Below are 4,716 nucleotides of genomic sequence, written 5' to 3' on the forward strand. Positions count from 1 at the left end.
TGTAGTAAAGCCAGTCAGTTGAATGAGAGGAAAATTTAGTATATTTTTAAAACCTATACCCACTTCTGTTAGTGGCACGTCCCATTTTGGAAGTATACCAAGGATAAGAGGGGTGGTCTTGAGAGCTCCACGCAGCTGAAATATTATTTTCATTGCGGAAAGCTTCTTAATCCGAAAGTACTTTTTAAATGATATATATTTTGTTTTAAGAAAATGGCTTTCAAGTGGTTTGTGGAGTTAAATCCAGAAGTTCAGCTAAGACTATATTTTTAACTTTTATATTTAGTTCACCTTCTAACTTACACCTGTACCATTGTTCAGAGATATAAAATGCAGGTCTCTAGCCTTCCCCACCAGCCATATCAATTTCACTCTCCTTCAGAGGTTCATCAATGTGATACAATGTAGTATGTGTGAACCCCATCTTGAGGAAACTATCCATAGGGTGCACGTCGTGTACTAAGTAGAGCTTATCTGGGGTTCCTGTGTGTTGTGTAAGGGGATGGAGATGGCAGGTCATAAATGATCTAGGGGAGGGAGGAGAACAGGAGAATCCACTACTGCCCCAAAAGATATCTGTTATCCATTTGGCTGGAGTAGGCTCTGCAGTTCTGCTCCTCCATTCCTCTAACCCTGGAGGGATTCTGATAGGTGCTGAGAGTGGAATTTTCAAAAGGGCTTAAGGAGCTCAAACTTTATTGAGCTGCAGTGGCACTTGTGCACCTAAATGACTTATGATTTAGGAGCACAGGTCCCTTTTCTTCTGTTGGTTTGAACAAGTATAAATGTGTTATGTTGACAATTAAACTCTGCTGTTTTTGATTCAGCACTCCTAAAGATTATCTATATAATAAGATTCCATGTTTATCACTCTGAAGCCTAGAATGTTTGAGTCAGTGTGAAGCAATCAAAACAGCTACCAGCATAGTTGAGAGCTTTTTGTTTAGAACATCACCAGGTTCAGTCATCACTGTTGATCAAATTTTTTGGCCATTTTGACTTAATAAATCACACCTGTGAGTTACAGTAGGTATTTATCTAGGCCATGCCAAGAGTACTAGACCATTGCAATATCAGAGTTAATCAATTATCACCTTTATTCTACAGCATCCTTTGGTTCTTTGGACTTGCTGGTGTCCATGAGAGGCTCAATTAGCAAAGTACAAACAGGCAAAGCTAGCTATATATAATTTAAAGGGAAATGGTCATCTTTCAAAAATTTAGTTGAAAATAGTTTCATGTGCAAAGGCAGCCCTTGAATCTCCCTACCAATATTTGTGGATCATTTTCCTGTTTTTTTTTAAATGGACCCACATACTCAAAAAGGGAAACTGAAGGACCAATCCTGCATAGGTGCTGATGCCATGGGTGCTCCAGGGCTCAAGCACCCATGGAAAAAAATAGGGTGTATGTGGGGGGCGAGGGAGAGGCTCAAGCTCCCACCAGCCACAGTGGTTCTGTGGCCCTGGGGCTGACCACGGATCAGCTGTTCAGCGGGGCCCTGGGGCTAGCCACTGATGGGCTGTTTGGCTGGCATTGCTGTTTGATAGTGACTGCCAGAGCCCCCACAATCTCTTCATGCCACAGGCAGAAAAGGGGAGCAGGTTATGTGTGCTCCGTTCCAAGGAATGGTGATACTTTTCCTCAGCGCTCTGGATCCAGCTCTGCTCTCCTGCCCATAGCAAGCCCTAGCATTTCCAAAAGGCCATGCTGCAGTAAGTGACACGGTACTAGCTTCATCCTGACACAAGTGTCAGAGTCACACAAATGGTCCTCAGTGCACCTTTGTGCCTGGTCTGAGTTCTAGGACCAGGACTTATCTAACTATATGGTGGGAAGCAGTGAAACTGATTATGTAATAAGGTCATGATTTAGCAAAGGACTTTGGGACCAAAGTGTCATCAAATGCACAAAGTAAACAGATTATAAACTTTTTTCTATTTTTTTCTAATTTCAGTTTAAGGAATTTCACAGGGTACTTGTAACAATAGTAGGTAAAAATGTTCAAACAGAATTGTGATTTTAATATAGCTTTATATAGAAATGGTTACTTGCTGTAACTGTGGTTCTTCAAAATGTGACGCAGATATATATTCCACTTAGGTGTGTGTGTGCCCAGTGCACCGCAGTCAGACTTTTGCTAGCAATACCCATGGAGGGGCAGCGCTTCTGCCTTGTGGCTGTGGCCCGTTCCCTGGCTATATGAGGTGGTGCTGCCCTGACCCCCCCCTCAGTTCCTTTGCACCGAAAGCCTATGAGAGGAGACTCCAGTGCAGAGGGGACAGAGGGTGGGTCATGGAATACTCATCTGCATCACATCTCAAAGAATCACAGTTACAGTAAATAGCAGTTTCTTCTTCTTTGAGGAGATGCAGATGTGTATTCCACTTAGGTTACCCCATCCGAGGGGATGGAGCTAGGAGTCTGTTGAAATAAAGATTTCCCAAGCCTTTGTCCTCTCTGGAAGATGCAGAATTAGCATAATGGTCCATAAATGTATGGATGGATGACCACATGACTGCCCTGCAAATGTCACTGGGGAATGCTATCGTCGTTGCTTGTGCTTTCGTCTAATGAGTTCATATTTGCTCAGGAGACATAGCCGAAGCTGTCTCATATGCAGTCTTGATAAAGAATATTATCCATCTAGAGATGGCCGGTGCAGAAACCGCTTGCCCCTTCGTGTCATCTGCATATGACACAAGTAGGCACAGCGAAAAACTAAATGCTTCAGTCCTATCCAGATGAAAAGCTAGACATTGCCTGACATCCAAAGTATGGAAGCGCTCTTCCTTAGGGGATGAAAGCAGTTTAGGGAAAAACACAGGTAAATACACCTGGCCTGTCATGGATTGCAGACTGAGCCAGAGATGTTGAATTGCCTGGAAGTGGTCGGTCGGCAGGAATGCTCTCAATGTCATGGAATCTAACAGGGCCCCAATGAACTCGATTTTTTGAGTGGGAGCTAAAGTTGACTTTCTGGGGTTCAGACTGAGGCCCAGACAGTCAGGCAAGTGCAGTGTGGTACAGTGCAGGAGGTGGGAAAAATGACATTAGTTGTCTTCAATGTGGGTGGCGCGTGAAACATCCCAGAGGGGGCTAGCCCTGGCCCTGCCCATTCCATCCGAGGCCCCCCCCACCCCACCCGTTCCACCTCCTCCTCACCTGCCAGAGCCCCCAACCCCTCCACCCCCCCCACCCCTGTCATCAGAGGGGCCCCAGCTGAACCATTCCAAACACCCACACTGGCCATCCCAAGCCCTGGACCACTGGCCAGCCCATGCTGGCCACTCCGAGTCCCAGGCTGCCAGCTGGCTGGAGCCGCCGGCCAGCCTGCGCTGTCCTGGGTCACCAGCCAGCCCAAGCTGCTGGCCCGAGCTGAGCTGCTGCTGGCTTTGAGGGCGAGGGAAAGCAAGGGCAGGGCCTCGGGGCAGAGCATGGATGGGGCCACGGCCTGGGTTAGGGGAGGCTTAGCTGCCCTGGCCTATTATACTCGCCGCCTGTGGTTTTCAGTGTATATTGGGTGAGACAGATTGGGAGGATCACAACCTCAATTCTGATGTGGAGGCGTCTTGAGACCCTGGTGACAGGGCCAGAGAGACCAGAGGGAGCAAGTAGGGGATCCCATTAGTCCGTTATCCAGAACATGGCGAGAAGTAGTGCTGCAGACTGAGGCGGTACTGCTGATGTCGAACATACCAGAGCCAAAGGCGGTATCAGTCCCAGTGTGAATAGTGGCATCGGAATGCTTGATTGTACTGATGCCAAGGGTGACGAAAGCTGCCAGGGATGCATGTGCAATGCCAACTACAGTGGTGCTGAGGACGTTCCCCATGCCACTCCAGGGGTCGCTAGGGGCGCTCCCCAATGGGTACTGCTAGGGGACAAACTTCCGGCACTGGTGCACGTGGCGAGCACGCACACCTATTGTGGAATAGACATGAGCAACACATCTCGAAGAACACCAGTTACGGAAAAGGTAACTGTCCTTTTTACGATTCTTTGCATCAAGTCGTCTAAAGAATACCATCAACTGAACAACTTTTCCTCCTTGGTGGCTTTAATGCAAGAGTCAGTGCAGACAACAACTCATGGCCAGATGATCTAGGACATTTTGAATGGAAATGGCCAACCGCTTCTTGAATTCTGCGCCCAAAACCAAATGTGCATTACCAATTCATATTTTACAGGAAAAGATCACCACAAAGTGTTATGGCGACATCCACGATCAGGCCACTGGCACCAATTAGATCTTGCTATCGTCAGGAGGAAAGACCTACCCTTAGTGCAGAACACTCGTACGTTCCACAGTGCTGATTGTGATCACTCCATGATTATTAGAAATCATTATTAGATTATTATTAGTTTCTTGGTTACAGCCAAGAAACTACATAGAGCAAAACCTAGGAGCAAGCCCAAAATCAATGCTTTGAATACCAAAAACCAGGGGAAATGTCAGGAGTTTGTGAAGGCTTTTGAACTTAGCATGCATGGGAAGTCATTGCCAGAGAAGGCAGAGGAATTTTGGGAAGATTTAAGAACAACAATCCATGAAACAGCTTTAGCTACATTTGGGGGAAAGAGACCATCAAAAAATGACTAGTCTGAAGAAAATAAAGTGGAACTATTACCTCTCATCAACATTAAGAACACAGCCTATTTGGAACACAACAAGAAGCCAACAGAGACTTCGACATGAAAAAATGAGGTACAGCA

Source organism: Caretta caretta, chromosome 7, assembly GCF_965140235.1.
Source record: "Caretta caretta isolate rCarCar2 chromosome 7, rCarCar1.hap1, whole genome shotgun sequence".
NCBI classification, from domain to species: Eukaryota; Metazoa; Chordata; order Testudines; family Cheloniidae; genus Caretta; species Caretta caretta.